This window comes from Lepeophtheirus salmonis, chromosome 3 (genome assembly GCF_016086655.4).
Source record: "Lepeophtheirus salmonis chromosome 3, UVic_Lsal_1.4, whole genome shotgun sequence".
Classification (NCBI taxonomy): Eukaryota; Metazoa; Arthropoda; class Copepoda; order Siphonostomatoida; family Caligidae; genus Lepeophtheirus; species Lepeophtheirus salmonis.
Window position 1 is genome coordinate 7,820,748 of NC_052133.2, and position 19,398 is coordinate 7,840,145.

General features: G+C 31.2%; 1 protein-coding gene across 5 annotated transcripts in view; it reads left to right on the top strand.

The window, feature by feature from the left end:
• Positions 1-3,287: 3,287 nt before the first annotated feature.
• Positions 3,288-19,398, top strand: part of LOC121114266 (uncharacterized) — a 53,588-nt gene continuing 37,477 nt past the window's right edge. For 2 of the 5 annotated variants that reach the window (XM_071886968.1, XM_040708180.2), the window contains exon 1: positions 3,288-3,604. The gene's annotated coding sequence lies outside the window, so the exon portion shown is untranslated. The remainder of the gene's footprint in view (positions 3,605-19,398) is intronic. The other 3 variants (XM_071886966.1, XM_071886969.1, XM_071886967.1) reach the window with 3 other exon arrangements.

Below are 19,398 nucleotides of genomic sequence, written 5' to 3' on the forward strand. Positions count from 1 at the left end.
GAAAATTGATGAAAGAAAGATAAACTACATCTTAATTCATAAAAAAGCGAGCAGTCACTCGTGATGTCAGCTCAAGCTAGAGAAGGAAATTGCTTTTTCGTAGCAGCTAAATTTAGATATAAATTATTCACGTGGTCATCGTTTCGTTTTATTTTAAAATGAGCAGAAGAACGGGAATCAATTTTGAACCAAAACTCTCCATTAAAGCATAAATGAACTGGAAAATTGTGAACGGGTTTAATGCTACCTTGAAATGCACTAATTTGGGCAGTTATTCCATAAATTATGAAATCATAAGTGATGGAACGATCAATCCGACTAGGAGAATCCGGTGTTGTTGTGTTTTTTTTTGGAATTGGGTTCGGCATTGGGAAAGTAATGTTTAATTTGAAATTCCGATACTTATTTATTATGCTTTTTAACTATTTATTACTTATCAAAGTGATTAAAAAAAATAACCCCCTCCCCAAAAAAAATTAAGTAACTTTTGCTTTTTACTAGAAAATTTCCTATTTGAAATTTTTTTGCAAAAAAATTTATTTTTTTGAATTTAAAAAAAAAAAAAAATTATTTTTTGTGAATAATTGTAGATTCTGAAATTTTTTAAAATATCAAATTGTATATTTGAATTATATTTCAAAAAAATAAATATTTGAAATTTTGGAATTTATTTCCAAAAATGTTTTATTTTTTGTGATCGACTGTATATTTTTGAAAAAAATATCCATAAATTAAAATTTCTGAGAAGACGCATGGGTTTTGGATTATTTTATCGAAATTTTTTTTTTTTTAATAATAATTGTGGATTTTTTTTAATATCAACTTGTTTAATAGCATTTTTTGGTTTTTTAACTTTTATATTTGAAATTTTGGAATTTTTTTCCCAATATTAAAATTTTTGGGAATAGCCATGGGTATTAGATTTTTTTTTCCCAAAAATTTAACTTTTTCAGAATGGCCATAGTTTTGGAAATTTTTTGGGAATAATTGTGGACTTTTAAAAAAATTTTAAATATGAAATTGTATATTAGAATTTTTTTTTTTTTTTTTTTTTTTAATTTAATATTTTAAATTTAACTTTTGAATTTTTTTTTCCAAAAAGTTTAACTTTTTGAGAATAGCCATAGGTTTTGGAACTTTTTTTCCAAGAAAATTATTTTTTGTGAATTATTGTGGAGTTTTGATTTTTTTTAAATACCAATTTTGATCATTTTTTGTCAACCTCCTCCGATTTTTTTCACTATTATTTAAAATATTAAAGAATCAGAATCGGCATTGGGAATTTTTACTGGAATTACATCGGCATTGGGATTTTTTTCGGAATCGTCCCATCACCAGAAATTATTACAACTTGTTAAAAAGTAATTCCCATAACTATGTATTGTATTATATTTCCTTTGTGCTTTGCACAGGCAATGCAAAGACTCCATCATGGAAAAGCTATACTATTAATTTATATCTACGAAACGCATTTATCCTTTTATGGAAGGGACTTGTCTTGAACGTCCATTATATAATGTAGAGTGAGTTACTTATACACGTACTTCGATGCTACTACATCTTGAACCCATCCTTTCAGTATGAATTGATTTATTGGAGCAAATATTATATTATTATATTGCCTTTGTATATTCATCCCACTCAGATCGTTAAAAAGACCTTATCATGTGTCACTTTCCACGCTCAAAAGATAAAAACAAATATGAGTTAATTACCACATTTTAATAGAGATAAATAAATATATTATATATACACAAGATTTGCTGCGAATATGAGTTGTAATATACCCAATTTAAAACGATGTTATCTTTTAGTCGTTCATTTTTATGATTAAATATTATTGTTAATTAAGTTCTCATTCCATATAATTACTTAAAAGGAAGTACCCTCTACTCATTGTCACTGTTCTGACTACAAATATACTGGCTGCACGGGGTACACACTGGATTATATAACGATCCGGGATGAGGATATCACTTGTCAGTGGAGTTTTGATATAAATAGAAGGTATTTTTTAGCTTGGCCACTTTTTTGGAATTGGTAATCAAAAGAATTTATTTTTCTTTTCCTCAGCTGTTGTCATTATTAACTTCTGAGTAACTAAATCGATTCAATTATTTTCAAAACTGATTAAACATTCGTGGTTACTTATAAAAGACAGAGAGTACTCTTGATGATTTGTTACAGAGTTATAATTGTAAGTCCTTCTCGGATTACGAGTAGTATTGAGTGTAGACTTCGAAGTAATTCTTGCCAATGTTCTTGTTTATTTATTTTTAACTTGTCACAGCTGATTGCAGCTGATCTAATGAAACGCCATGACAGCTAAGCTGCTCTCCTCCTAAACATTCTTCAAATTGTCAGTGTTACCATATTGATTTTCGGTTTCTTTTTTTATCTTACCCAAAATACACTTGATTTCATCAGGAAAGAATGGATCTTTGTAAAGAAAAAAATAAGTTTACTGATTAGAAAAGGCAAAACGGTTCTTGGGTGTGTTTTTTCTTCATTATTTAATTAGATGCTGTTTCTTTTAAATGACATAATTATTCATAATTTATTCTCTCTATATTAATTTCATATATTTATACATTCCAAAAAACACATAGCAACTTCATCACAAAATAATATTAATTAATTAATATAACAATAATTACAATCATTCATTGTTCAAACAAAAAAAATAAGCATAAAAAAATGAAAAAAGATTATTTTTGTCTCAACGAAAATCTGCAAAACAATTAAATTAAAAAATAAAACTATAAGACAATTCAATTTCCATTCATATCGACCCTCTCCAGTACTTTGTGGGATCTTAAGAGGACTCTGTCCAGCTGTAGTGTTGTTAAGACCTTCCTCTAAGAAAAGAATTCTCCCCTATTTTTGTTTAAATTTATTACAAAATGTATAAAAAATAAATATATATGACTTTAAATACAATTTGAATATTTTCTCAGACCAAATGCTATTTTAAATGTAGAAGGTTCTCCTCTTTATAACATTTATACATTTTCTCCTCCCAAAATTATTTAATATGCAGCTAAAATTAACAATGGTCTTAATTCAGTAATACCATATGTCTCGGCCCCGACTTCTCCTTGCATTTTTACACAAATCCCATCTCTATTCATCACTAAGAGGAGTATCATATTATTTATCAGATTGAGATATTGGTGAAATATTTTTTTAACTAGGAAAGAACCCTTTTCTCTCTTCAGTAATTCTCTCCCCTCTAGTTCATGGCAGGAGCAACGATATGATGATCCCTAAGTATCCCCCCATTCCTCGTTTCCTTCCTGAGTCACTCATGAAAAGGCGCGCTCCTCTTCCTTCTTCTATTTGCTGCTCTCCTTCCTCCTCTAAAATATTCTACAAATCATTGCCCCAGCAGCTCATTCCCTCTCTGTGTTCCTATTAGTTTATGCATTCGTATTATATTGATAATTGACGTAATAAACTCCGTGACACTGAACATAATTAGTTGTATAAATCCATACTCTCTACTTCGTTTCATTCAACAGCCTTTTGAAAAGTTTCAATATTATTCCAATTTGTGAGTGATTCCTTTGCTACATCTATCCCTTCAATTGGATCGTTGTCACGGGTAAGTGTCTCTTCTAGTCTTCTCATTGTTATTTTTACTAAGAAATGTCACTTTCTGGGCCAGATGACTTTGTTACTAATGTATAATATATAGCTGTGTGTCCAGTAAATGTTGAGACCATTGTGCAAACCCATTTTTTTCTGGTTTGGTCGTATGTTGTTTTTTGGTCCAGAGCATTATCATTGTCGTTTTCAAATAGTGGACTGATTTTCGCCTATACCCGTATTTAAGAGTTGTTCAAATAATATTTATGTAATAATTTAATATCAAGGGTTGAGAGCCTAACTGTCGTAGCTCTAATATTTATTTTACAAAATAAAGTTTGAAGACTCCATTTTTTCATGATGACTAATAGTGTTTTCCATTTTTGTACAATAAAATGGGCCTAGAAAATTGATTTCGACAATCCGAATGTCTCTGTTATGAAGTATTAACGTTAAATATTAGATTTTTAGGATAACATATAGAGAATGACTAGTGATGAAAATCGTGCGTATTTTGGTTATGAAAAAAAAAAAAAACGAAAATCAACATGTTACCACAGACAATTCGAAGAATGTTTTGGAGGAGAGCAGCTTCGCTGTCATGACGTTTCATTTTGGTTAGCTAAAATCAGCTATGACGAGGGAGGAGAGGGAGAGGGAAATAAACAAGGCCATTGGCAAGAATTACTCCGATCCTCAATTCTATTTTGAGTTTAATAAGCACTTAGAATTATAACTCCGCATCAAATCCTCAAGGTTACTTTCCGTCTTTTAAGGACACTCACGAATGTTCAATCAGGTTTTGAATATAATTGAATGTTGTAGGAAAAGAAGTACACTACTCAAGAGTTCAATAATAATGTCAACAGCTGAGGAAAAGAAAATTCATTCTTTAGATTACAAATTCCAATAAAGCTGGCTAGCTAAAAAATGCACGTGATTTACATCAATCGTAATGGTACTAATATGTATATTTTTTGATTTTCGCAAATTTGGCCCTCAACTCTCGATAAGACGTCATTTTAACGTATTTTACAACTTTGTACCTTACGTGATCAACGTCTTCAACAATTCATCTATGGAATCTGTCTGTACCAAATTTGAAATGAGATCAATATAAACCGATTTTTTTCTTTTGGACCGATCTGATCTTGTTAACTTTATTGTATATAACAACCTTTAACTCGAAAAGAAACCTGGGAAAAAAGAACCAAAATCAGTTCTTCCCATCTATATAACTATTATTCAATAGTTGGAAATTGCTTACAACTTAACATTTTAATTAAATGAATGAAAGTTCAACGCATGATTAGCAGACTATTTTTGTGTTAGCAAGGTAACGCAGTGACCTAAACCGAATTTATCTTTGAGACTGGTTCAGATCGAACTTCTTTACAGGGTGAAATCTGTTTGGTGCACTAAAAATCATATCAGTTTTCCGAACGAATCCCTACAATATTACATACCTATTTTCATCCATGTTTAGTTAAGTGTTTTAAGTATTTTATGTCATACAAACCTGGTGATGGAATGATTCCAAAAAATATTCCAATGCGATTCTAGTAAAAATTACACATGCCGATTCTCATTTTTTAATATATCATAAAAATTAGTTAAAAAATACAATTCTGCTATCAGGAACGTCCACATGGTTATATTTTGTGGGACTTGGTTTTTGGAGTTTTTTTTAATTTAAAAATTAATTACTTTTGAAAAAAATTTCAAAAATTATATGTCAAATATTGAATTTTTTGATAAGAAAAAATACAGATATACATTTTTTTAATTTTGAAAAAATTACTTATTTTGGAAAAATATTCAAAAATCCCCAGCTGTCCACAAAAAAATTTGAAAAATTTAATTTGGGATATAGTTTTATTGAAGAAAAAAATTGAAATATTAAATTTTTAGAGAAAAAATTCAAAAAGATATAATGAATTTTTGTAATAAAATTTGAAAAATTGATTTTTCTTTTTTAAAAGCCGAAATTTCATAATTTGAGAGGGGCTATTTATATATATATATATATAGAAAAGTAATAAACACTTAAAAACCAGTAATAAATAAGAATGACAATCGCAAATTAAGCATTATTTTCCCGATGCCGATTCCAGGAGAAAAAAAACCTATTCCGATGAATCGTCACATCACTAATACATAGTTTGTGTCGTGCGTTGAAACATAATAAATGTTTAGTACATAGTAATCGTACCAATTTTGATTGCTTGATGAACTTTCTAAAAATTGAGTTGATGAATATATTGATGTAGACATAGGTCTGCCCCATATAACATATTATATTAAAAATGCTGGAATCTAACCCGTACATCTTTATAACTCATCATAAACGCACTTTATTGTTAACATTAGGATTATGCATGTGGATATTCCATAAAATAAAAAAATATCTCGACTCGAGATGCATTTTTAATTTGACTTTTATCACGCCTATTGATCCAAATGGGCTCTATAATATTATTATATGTTCGTATTTTTTTATTATTAAACATTTTATTTTTATACTTGAAGCATGACTCTTGAGAAAGGTGAATCCAATCGATTGAGAGAAAATGAATCCGTGAATACACATGCTATTATTAATACTATTAAGTATTGTTATATTTATTGGTAATATTCATTCCAAGCAATCATATTTTTAGGAATCATCATCGTATCGATCACTCCACTCCACTTCTTCCCTCTACTCCATGACTACTTCCTTAATCATAAATATCCCATATAAGTTTGAATATTATTACATATTATATTTCACCTCAGAAAGACGAGGTCTTATACAAAATAAATTGTTATTTTCTAACTTCGAATTTAATTTTCATTCGGTTTTCTAATTTATTTTTGTATAACGTTAGTACACATGTTCACAATCTTAGTTTGTTCTTGACATATAAAAAGGTTAAACGTCTATTGGTGTGCTCTGAATATCTTTACTATTGACAAGTGGTTCCCAACCTTTCAAATATAGTGATCCATTTTAGAACAAACAATCAGGAAACCATTCCAATATCTTAAATATATAATCATTTTTTGTACAAGAATCTGTCATTTACCGAGAGCTCCATTAAAATATGAACATTTTGAATTTAAAACTTCATCAAGATATAATTTATTAACTGGCTATAGAATTTCAAGAAATTTAATATTATAAATAAATGTGTGCTTGAGCTCTTTTAATCATTAATGTAGCCACCCTTAGCTGAAATGATGGCTTCTAGGTGGTGCAGATGTAGTCCTCTGTTATGGCGTCCCAGTATTGGCTGACAGTGACTTTGAGGGTCTCAGTGTTTGACCACGGATACCGTGGGCCTTCCCCTTGATATGCAACCAAAAGGTGTAGTCAAGGGGATTGGCATCAGGGCTGAAAGGGGGCCAAAAGTATCGAAAAAGAGTTCAAACGACGCATTCATAAGAGTCTGGCAACAGAAGAGATGGGTTTCTTTCATTACTGATGTCAAAAGTGGCCTCTCCACCCTCACAAGGCCCTTTCCACCAACTTTTTTTGATAGCCCTGTCGACAGTCTGGTGTGAAACTCAGAGATATGTTGCATAGGCCTTATAAACCTACCTGTGATTGGCTGGGCTGTTTTCTTTCACTCCTAAAGATCCAGTTTGGCATTTTTGACAGAGCCCTTCTTCCTTTCCAACGTTTCGAACTTGCTGACATTTACAGTGTTCCTGGAGATTCCCAACTGATTCTAGTGTGGGAATTGTATACCATCCCTACTACAATGAAAATGTTATAAAATCAGTTGCTATTTTTCAAAGTTCAATAAAGTTTTAAAAATAGAATACTTTAAATTTTTGCAAATTCCCATGATTATTAAGTTCAAGGCAGCCAGCAAAATAACGTCAGACCTGCAAACTCTTAGTTAAGGTACATGACCAGAGAGTATCTGAACTAGGAATTCCGGCTTTTTCGTCTCGGCTCACTAAAAATAACTACCTTGTAAGATATTTTTGTTGCTTTAATTGATATATTACAATTACAGAGGCGAGTGCAGGGAGTGGGCTAGAGGGGATGTAGCCCCTCCCTCCAATATCAAAATATCCCAAAAATAATTTTTCAAAATTTAATTTTCTGTGAATAGCAATGAGTTTTTGAAAAAAAAATCCAAAAAGTTCAATATCTGACTTTTTTTTTTAATTTAATATTTAAAATATGATTTTTATTTTTTATTTTTCAAAATTTTTTATATTTGAAACATTTTCGCAAAAAGTTTAATATTTGCAATTTGTTTTTCTATTTTTTTTTTTTTAAATTAAATCCTGCGGACGCCACCTACCACAGTAATATATTTTCGAAAATAATACTCTACTGCATAATTTGCCGGAATGATCTTCTTTTTTTTTAGAATAGAAACCCCTAAAAATAAACAATTTCCTACTATTTTTGCTTCAAACTTTGTCATCCTCACTATATTTTTTTCTAATAAAAAGCCAAAATTCCTTACCCCCCTCCTGTGGACGCTCAGAGCCTTCAAAGAGCCGTTACGTTCGCGAACGACACATCACTAATTTGAACTCAAAACATCCATACCAGGCAAACTTAATAATAAAATTATAGTATCATGTGTATGCTTTATACCCAATAAACCAGAGTTCAACAGCCCATTCATTATTAATAAGTAGGTTGTAATTTTCTTTGAAAGTTTTTTTTTTTATTATTATTTCATTATTGATATACATTTATTTGTATAATATATATTTTCTTGCATATTGCGTTAAAATTGCACTTTACTCAGCTGTATTTTTCAAAGTTTTATCCTAGGAGAAACACCCGAATCACCAATAACCTGAATCCATCACTGACCATCAAAGGTTATATTTTATAGATTGGCTACTGACTACAGAGCGTTTTCACGTTATGTCAGCATTGTTGATATCGGTCGGAGAGGGTTATATAACAATCAAACCTCTTTTTTTATTCATCATATGAAGGAAAATAGGCAATTATTGGATGTCAAAATGGGCTTAACGAATAAATGAAATTAAACCTTACTTTCTATTAAAAGTTGCTTAGTTTTATTTATTATATATCTAACTCTAAAATTTATTAAAAATTTTTTATTAGATCGTTGTACAATCTTATTTCCATGCTGTAAATAAAAATAAACCATTACAATGGAAAAAAATGGAATGAACACTCAGTAAACTGTGAAACCTCCACCTAAAATCAAATTGAGTTATGTTTCTCAATTTGTTCCAAAGTTATGATCGACTATGCATTTTTTTTAACTAGTTTGACACTATATAATCTTAGTATCAAGTTTGATCAAAATTAAATCCTTAACTTTTGCCGTAATCCTGGTGACTTAGAAATAAACAAACAGAGACAAAAACAAAACCTCTCTTCAACTTTGTTAGCAGAGTTAACAAGATATTTCTATCTAAGGATCCCCAATTTGTTGTCCCTAATTGAACAAAAAAATGTACAAATTTACACACTTCATAGGATTTTCAGTAAACATTACTTTGATTTAATTCAAATACCAGTCTTTATGAATTTGACATCAAGTTGTGTTCAATTGAATTGTTCAGTCTTTTTTATTTTTAAAGGCATTTTGATGAAATTGAAGCAAGATTTATCAGAGATTGGTCTATTTTATTTTTATTTAAAATATCAACTTTGAGTACCAAAAAATGGTTTATTATTCAAAACTTTGCATTTGTTTATAATAACTACTTTAAAAGAGTACATAATCTTTCAAAAGTTTAACAGGAATTTTCCTCTAAATTGATTCTTTCTTTCCATTTTTTTCAATATTTGAAAATTAAGGAGCACACACAAGAGACGTCTAACTAATTATCTGTTAAAAACAAACTAACAATGCCAGATGCATTGTACACATACGTTTTGAACTGGGTTAGGTAATTTTACCATATACATTTTCCCCGCCTTTAATTTTGCGATATACATTATCGCTTCTTGGAGATTTTGCCACATGACATATTCGCCGCCTTTTTACGTTTTGTATTATAGGTTCAAAATTTACTCATAGTATCTACTCTTTCATCTCAGCCAATGGCGTTGCTAACCCTTTTAAAAGTTTCTCAAGCCCCCCTAAAAAAATCATATTTTATATATAAGAGTATTTACTAAGTTTTTTTTCTTTTTTTTTATCACGCATAGAATCCAAAATGGTCTCAACAGATTAACCTGAAATTGAGCAAGTAGACGCATAAAATAACCATCCATGATATTATAATATTTTTTTGTGCCTCTGAGGTAATTAAGAGTCTATTTTTGACCAAAAAAAATCTCCTTACCTTTTAGCTTTCTATATATATCTCATTATCTCTGTATTTTCCCTCTTCTATTCTTCCTTTGTATTTTTTACATCTCTCTCTCTGTGTCTCTTTTCTTCTACCTCCTTTCTTTGTTTCTATTCCCCTCTATTCAGCCTGCAATGTGGGCATCCTCTGCTAGTATATTTATAAAATAAACCTATTTATAGGAAAAATAAGGAAAAGAAGGAATAGTGTTTATAAATACAAAGGAGTCTATTTTGAAAGGACTAATTGATTAGTGGCACCTTACTCATGGTCACGGTCATATTTTATGCTTGAAGAAATGTATGAAATAGATAGAAAGAAAGGAATGGTAAAGTACGAACCTATTATATAAAAACATACAGGGTCGGGTAGAAAAACGTGGACTGAGAGGTTGCTTTAGAAATACTTCAATATTGTCTTATTTTCAGTAATAACATATAAAAAATGATTTTTTACAAAACTTGTGAACAAGGCCTTATCAAACTGTATCACTCCATATGCTCACCTTAAGCATCAATCACTGGCTTTACAGATTGTAGAAAGGCCTTACAGGAGTTGATGACAAACTCATCAGACAAGTTTTCCACCGCTGCCACCAGGCGGGCTCCCGTGAGACAACATTTGGATGTGGAGTTTCTCTTCAAAGTGCCGCACACAGCAAATTCTAGCACGTTCAAATCTGCCTCTTGGACTTTATGACCTTTGTTGGTGTGGAGTCTTCGTGTATGAAGGCAATCCCAAGTCGCTCTTCAGGGTCCTCCTAATAGTCCTAGTAGCTGAGAAGTCGCTGACGAGGCGAATCATCAATTTGGTGGAATCCTTCTTGATGTTCTTCTCCAAGCTGGACAGGAATTTTGTATACCTCTTTAAATTGTACTTTAATTTCCTGCTTTCCGAGAGAGATCTTCTCCATCATTCTTCATCTTGTCCACCTTGAAAACGAGGCTCTTAATGTACTTCACAATGTCCATAATCATTGCTACCTCAACTTCAGCATCTAAGAGATCTAAGATGCGCTACCTTTTGGCTTCTTGCTCACCCATGATGACGATATGTTTATTTTAGTTTTTTTTATGTAGAAAGGATGCTTGAATCAGAATGCCATAAAATAATCTCTCAATATTTTATATTAATGAGAAAATCAGCAGAAATTAAAAGTCCAAATTTTACTGGCCAATCCTGTATAAAGGCGCCGAATATGTCATGTGGCAAAATCTCCAAGAGGCGATAATGCTTGTCTCAAAATTAACTCAAACTGTTGTGGAAGACATGCGTAACAACATACTAGTAGAGTAAATTTGATAATTGAATTCCAAATGAGGAAATAACGGTGTCTTTTTGATCAGAGGTGTACATATATTATTTACAATGTACGTATGTATATAGTTTTTTATAGCTCATGATGATTTCACTTAGGATCTCCTTATATAAAAAATTTCTCTAATTTTATAATTATAATCATTTCTTTTATCTCTCATGAAAATTTGCAAAAATTATTTTTATCACTTGCATAAAAATAAAGAAAACAAAAATAAAAAGCGTAGAAATCTAAATTAGGACTTCCTTTTTATATGTACAATACATATAAAAAATGTATTTTCAGTCTACATATGTGGAATTTCTATCAGCAAATTAATACAGCTAAACTGTCATGATGTTTTAGTAGATCAGCTGCAATCAGCCGTGAGAGGAAGGAAATAAACACAAATCCATTTCTGTATATAGATATATCATACACCGAGTGGTCCATTGAAATCTGAACACTTGTTTCGCCGATAATTAATTAAGGTTTAGTGATTAGAAGCATAAACAATTAATTACAAAATAAAATCAACTTGAGCTTCCTTTCGCGAACTCCAAGCAAGTAGGCCCCTCCAGAACAACCGTCAGCAACTCTGAAACGTTGGAGAGGAAGAATGGCTCTTTCAAAAAGGTCAAATTGCATCTCGAGGAGTTAAAGGAAACAGGCCAGATCAATCCCCTCAAGGATATGAGCATACATGTAAATCCAGTTGTTTTTTAAGCTGGCCTGTTAATTTGTAATTTGTAGTATAAAGAAGGAATTTTCTTTTCTTTAGGAGTTGTCATTATTATTTAATTCCTGAGTAGTGAACATCCTTTCATAAATAGATTCAATTATTTACAAAACCTGTTTTGAACGTTCGTATGTGCTCATAAAAGACGTAGCGGCACACTGAGGATTTGTTGTGGAGTTATAGTTGTATGTCATTGTTGAACTCAGAGTACAATTGGGTATCGAAATCGGAGTAATTCTAGCAAATGTCCTTGTTTATATCCTTCCTCTCTTGTCACATCTGATTTTAGCTGATGTAATGAAACGTCATGAGCATTGTTCTTTATCTACTCCATAACATTCTTCAAATTGTTAGGGTTACCATGTTGATTTTCGGTTTCTTTTTTTTTAACATGTCCATCATTGCCGTTAAGGTTATTAGGAGTGATGCTAATCAGTAGGATTTAAGGCATATTAAAAAAAGAAAAGAAATCCAAAATCAACATGGTGACGACCCTCACTAGCGTTGTTCAGTACTTATTTATTCAGCACTAACCCTGACTATTTGAAGAATGTTTACGAGGAGTGCAGCATGGCTGTCATGACGTTTCATTACATCAGCTACAATCAACTCTGACAATGGAGGAGAAAGAAATAAACAAAGAATTACTCCAATGACGATCCTCAATTCTACTCTGAGTCCAACAAAACCTCAAGAATACTCTCTATGTCTTTTATGAGGCATACAAATGTACAATCCGGTTTTGAATGTAATAGAAAATGAAGTTCACTCATTGGCAAATAGTAATGAGAGCTGCTTAAAGAATGTTTTTGTTTTTTTTAAATACAACAAAGGTCAGCGATAATTCTTCTTACAGAAAAGAAATGTTAACATCTCGACAACCAATTAAAAAATACAAAAAGGAAAAATAACACCAACCGTATTTCCTTTTCTAATCTTACAACCGTCATTTTTGTACACGTGTTGCCCATCCCTACTTATATTATGTAAAAGTTCTTAAATTGCTGCATTGTATGCTAGATGCCGTCTACCCAGTGTTAGATTCTTGATAGTAATATCTTAAGACTTTTCTCATGAAAATTGCAATTCTATATAAATATATCATATTAGAAATTAGAAAATACTAGAATTTACAGTTGTTTACTTCTCTGTGTATGGGAAATAAGTAATTAAATGTATGAATCATTTATGCAAGTCAAAAAGCAATGATGGCTTCCATTTTTATAATAATAGGTTCATTAAGATTACTGGTCAAATAATTGAGTATGAATGTGATTAATAGTGTTGTGTAGGTCCCATTCAGTCCTAAAATATATAAAGTTCAGTTCTTGATGATTTCACTCAACTTCTTCTTCTTTTTATCAGTTCTAGTTGTACTGACAGCCCGAGGGACTGACCTGGACCAAATAAATAAGGACTGACACAACACTACTGATGAATTATGTTGGATTTAAGTCTGGAAGCCCTAGACTTATTTAAGACCAATATAATATTTGAAAACCGAACACATTGGGTCTGAACCGGTCTCATAGTACTATTTGATTTAACCAAAAAAAATAAAATGACTATGACGTCACTGCCACTTAACATGTCCAAATTTTATACCGTAACACAAAGAGTTCTTTTTGGGATCATTTTATGTAAATACTGGGTAGTATTACACCACTTCTTTCATTGTATTTTGGAGAGGTTTAGAGAAATTATATCCTAAATTTGGGCACATAAACGAAAAGCTGTTGTTATTACCTTTCAAATAAAATATTGCAAATAAATATATCTTATTACCAGTACAAAGATGGACACAAAAGGTGGGAGATTGATGACACCCAAGAAATTGTAACGCACGCTTGGGTCAACTGCTACACTATCTACCGTATTTGCAAGTATATAAAAGATGTTTCCCGCATCAAAGGCTCGTCCTATTAGTAAGGAACCATTCAAGCCAACCCCGAAGCTGTGAAACAGTATTTGAGGCCAACCCGTTCATCCCCATTACAGAATTCAATAAAAATATGTCTTTAATCCGGTTTACCGTGTCAAAAGTGGTCAAAGCTGCTGGAAAAGAAGTCAAAAAGATTTTGAGGAGAGGCTATTCTCGATTCAAAGGTATGAACAATTCTTTTTGAAGCGCTGTTGGATTGTTCTTTATTTAATTTTAACTTCTGGCCACTTCAGTGGCCGGACCTCGCCCTTCTGGACAACAATGTATGGTGGCAAGTGGAGTCTGAAGCCACCTGAGTCCACAATAACATTCCCAACCCCAAGTCCTCACTGAATGAGATGAGCCACAGCAACATCTCACATTTCTGGTCCCACTTGGTAGCTTTCATTACCGTCAATGGCGGCTAAGTGTACAAATATTGTTCTTGTATATATATTGAATAAGTTGTTCATTGAGGTCTACCATCTGCGAGTTCATTTGACTAAATTCAGATTAGAATTAAGTACTTATTCATAATCCCGTATACGTGAGTATTTTCAATTTTTACTTTTGTTGCCAATCGAATACAGGACGTTAACTCCTTCTTGGACTATGGGAAAAACAAATTAGTACTTATAAAACCGTTACTGGAGTCATATCCTGTCACAGTTGCTGAGAGCTGGAGCTTCAGTTTGACGAATAATTTTTTCCCTTTACAATTAGATGAAGAAGGAATGATGATAAGAAATATTGTAGTATACATTTTTAGTTAGTTTGCCTAAAATAGTTTTGATGTACATTTTTTCTAACCTATAAAAAGTATTAAAAAGTTTTTTGTTTTTTTTTAAATTATCTAATTCAGAGAAAAAAGTATCCATTCAAACTTTGAACTAGATGTGCTATCTAAATATGACATATTAGGAAAGTGAAAATTTGGATAGGTTATTTCCTTACCAAAAGCCCAACTTGTCCCAAGTTATTCGATATCGTAATTCAAAAAAAGTTGAAAAACAAACCACCCTATTATTCATATTGTAAGAGAGGACATACGGTGAGTTATAAAAATATCTTATTTCTACCTTTTTCTTCAACAAACAGCAACAAAAAAGAATTCTTTCTTTTATGATTATCGTATGGTTTTAAAAATAATTCCAACGGTTTATAACATGTATGTATATATGTGAAAAAATATTATTATTTTTCTTCATTCGTTGGTTCGTGTGTAACAACACACTCACACAGGTTCCTTCTCATGCATGAGGCATGAGTCATACTCATAATATTCTTTCGTCATCATCAGAATAGGTGGTAGGCGCCACCACTTTAACCAGGACAACGTTTTAAATGGCGTATTTGTTTTTAGGAAAACCAAAGTGTGTTGTGAAGGGAACTTTGTGTCTATATTCAATAATCCTACGTAGTCATGACTTATGTTCTTCTTCCTAAAATCCATGGTTAAAATAATATTTGGCAAGTTTGACCTTGGTTACTTCCGTCGATGATGTAGGTAGTTAATTGTTCATTTTGCTAAGTTCACAAATAACTTATTTGATTGTTTGACTAATAGAGCGTTTTCACCGACGTCTAAAATTGCATTCTAAAGATAGTCCGGATTTACATGAATGACCGTGTATGATATTCTCAAAAATTTAGGCCTTTCCATTGGTCTACGTTGCGTACTTATTTATTATTCTTGTAGTAATTTGTACTAGGGGTTCTCTTCCAATATTCCAGGATCACGGATTTATTGAGGTTTTACTCCTACGGTAAATTCAAGAGAAATTCCGAATTTAATTATTCAATAATATAACATAATAGCACATGTGCTGAAAAGTCTCAGGCTTAACAAGCAAACACTTCTTTTTTTTCCCGTTGAAATTAGTTTTTTTTATTCACTTTATGAAAGGAAGTTTCCCTTTTTTACGTCAGCTTGAATGGAGGGTTTCCCTATCAAAAAGACGTATAAAATTAAAACACGAATTTATTTTTGATCCAATATTTTGAAAATAACAAAAATAGTCTCACACTTAGCACAATAACTCACAAACTAAAGAACAAATTGCCATGAAACTTTGGCAGCTGTCTTTTGAAGGTCGGAACAAACTGAAAATTAGCTGAATTAAAATATATATATATAGTGTAGTCTATATGTGAAACCCATTTGTTATGTACTACAAATCCCTATGAAATGTCTAAATTTGTACCATTATTGTTATTTTAGATATATTAAGGACGAGAAAAGTAGGCAAACTAGAGAAAAATATCTTATTATTTCCAGATACAATTGTTAATTTTTATCTACAAGGCGGAAATAAGATAGTATAAAGATGCTATAAACTATTTTGAATGCATTTAAGGGTCAGATATGTAATAAAACTAGGCAATTAGAGGGATATTTTACTGATAAAGAGTAATTGTTTAAATATGTTTTTATTTTTATTAATATTCATGAAAGAAGGGTTTATATTCTTATGAAACTGGGTTGTTTAGGCCCTCAAAATGACTGACATCAACAGTGCTGACGTCATGCGAAAATGCTCTATATCTTGATTGATAGAGAAACTTAAACGTATGGTCATAATGGTAAACTCTACACGAAAATTTGCAAGTTACATGTTGTAATTTCTTCTTCTTAAAATGCCTGATTTAATTACCAACTACTCAATGTTGCTATTTAACTTCTGGCACGCCTTGTTTGTAGATGTACGGTGCTAATATCCCAGCAAAACTCTATAACATTTTAAACGATAATTATGGCATAGAACATGGTGAAATATGAAAAATCCAAGCTCAATGCAAAGTAAATATCACAAGAAAAATATGCTCCGGAGTAATTTGAATCTTAGGTCCTATTTTGACATCCAATAGTTCACTATTTTCCTTAATATTGATGAAAAAAGGGTTGTTTTTTTTATAAAACTTGATTGTTTATGCCTCTTCCAAAATGGCCGACTTAGACAATGGTGACTTCACATTATAACGCACCTATAGAATATAATAGGGAAGAGAGTGAAGTATAGAAGTTATTAATCCGTGTCTTGATACACTTTGCTTATTTAGGAAGTAACGTATAATTAATTAATTAATCAAATAGATTAAGATCATGTATGTAAAACAAAATATAACTTTTGTCTGTCACTTACCTACTTTGTGGTCCGTCAACACAAAAGCGAGCTAGAAATGATTTTTCTAGAGTCTCCATTACATTTTTATTCTTTGACAAATTATAATTATTATTTCTATCAACTCATTATTTTGATGAATCATTTTTGAGGACCTGCATATTGCACTTAAAGTAATAGCAAAAATGTATTTATATTATTTGAATAGGGGCATATCGAGGCCAAATTAAGTATCGTTAATCAAATAAAGGCTTTAAACTATAGTTAATATTCGTGGGTATGTCAAATCAATCCAGAATTTTGACTTCAAAGCCTATGATTGACTCATTTATGATTTTAATAATTTCTTATTTTACTGTTCTAGATTGTTTTTCTGTTGACTCACCACGTATGTATGTAGGTATTTTTAAAAGGTGATATAATTAAGGAATCGATGTAAGAGTTATATTTACATATTATATTTTTTTGCAAAAACATGGATTATATTTATATATGTCTTTGTTTTGGTAGACAAATCATTCGTAGTATTGTTTGTAAAGTATTTATTAATATACTATATATGTGCAAATCATTTTATTATTTTTGCAGAATATAAATGTGGTGCGTTAACATAAAAACAATCTTAAACAAAAATCAAGAATAGGAGAAAATCCCAAGTTTATATTTTTTATTTATTGTTAAAATAATTTATTTATATTATACAATACAAACAGTGTAAATAATAAATACACATAAAGATAAAAAGTAACAGGACAATTAGGTTTACAACAAGCATAAATGAACATTATAGTTAATATTTAATGTCCTGAAGTAAAAAATACCTGATATAATATTCAAAAAATGTTTAAACATCAGCTAAAGTTAATAAAAAACGACGATGCCTTCTTATTATTGACTTGATGAGATTAAAATATTGCTCGTACCTCGAAGGAACAAATTTGAGGATATTTCCAGGCCATCCCCACGACGAAGATGATGATAGAGGGATTTTGATAGAAAGGGTTGAATATCGAGTAGCTGCGCTTATCATTATAGCTCTTAATTCTTCCACATGTAATGGAGAGTCAATAGTTAACTTTTTAGCAATCAATGATTTAATATTTAATAGAGCAAACTCCACGGCTTTGTGAACAGGAGAAGTATTTTTATTTCTCTTATAAGCTCCAAATAATATATTTGCCTTTATTAAGTTAGAAATAATATCTTCCGACACACAAACGTTGAATTGGTTAAAATATTTGACTACTCTCAACACTGGGCAATCAGCAAAAGTGTGTAGGGTAGAGTTGAACATAAAACCGCAGTCTTTGCATGGATAATAAAATTTGATAATGTCAGTGGAAATTTAAAATTGTGCCGTAAATTTGGTCCCGTCTGAAATTCCAGGAATTGATCGGAGAATTCTTCGTTCTCATGAAGGAGGAAGATCGAGTTGTACCATATATTTATCTGACACAGACTTCACTTCCCCCCCATGAGTTTTGGCAAAATCTCGTTTTTAAAAACCATGGTTTTGAAGGAGTAAAATACTTAAGAGACCTCTCAAGAGGAAGACGGAATCTCCCACCCCAAAAGATAGATTCCAGTCTTAAGTCATGATAACTTAAAATTTTATGATGGAGAACAGTCTTCTCTAATAGAAACGGATTCCCAAACATAATAACAAAAGGCATTTTAGTCCTATTTTCGTGAATTATATGAATTGTTGAATCTGAATGATAAGTAGGCCTTCCTTTCCATAAAATTATCTGAATAGAGGCTAGAAGTGGCGAAAAACTTTCAAATCCCGATTAGTTAAGGGTGTTCCCATTTGGATCCATTCATAATATTTAGAGGACGTGAAATTCACCCTCCAGTCTCTCAACGGGTATGCAATGAAGGAATCGTTCATTTTAAGGACTCTGAGAGAAGAGTAGTTCATTCAAATGAATTTTTTTTGATCAACACATTATTAATAGATATAAATATAAATAGGGATGAAAAGTGTAAAGAATGTTTTTAAAAAATAACCAAAAATCAGCATGACAATTTGAAGAATCTTTTGGAGAAGAGAAAGAATACTGCAATGACGTTTCATTAGATCAGGTACAATCAGCTGTTACAAAGGAGAGAAGGAAATAAACAAGGAGCTTATCAAGAATATATCTGATGTCGACCTTCAATTCTACTCTGAGTCCAACAAGGAATTACAAATGTAACTCCTCAAAAAATCCTCAAGTGTACTCCTCCGCCTTTTATAAGCTCACACGAATGTTCAATCGAGTTTTTAATATAAAAACTACTCAAGAATTAAATAATAATGACAACAGTTAAGAAAAAGAAAATTCATTCTTGAGATCGCCCGTTCCAAAAAAAAAAAAAAAAAAACATGGGCGAGCTAAAAAATTCACAGGATTTACATCACTAGATATAAACACGAACGAGGAAACAAAGGGAAATG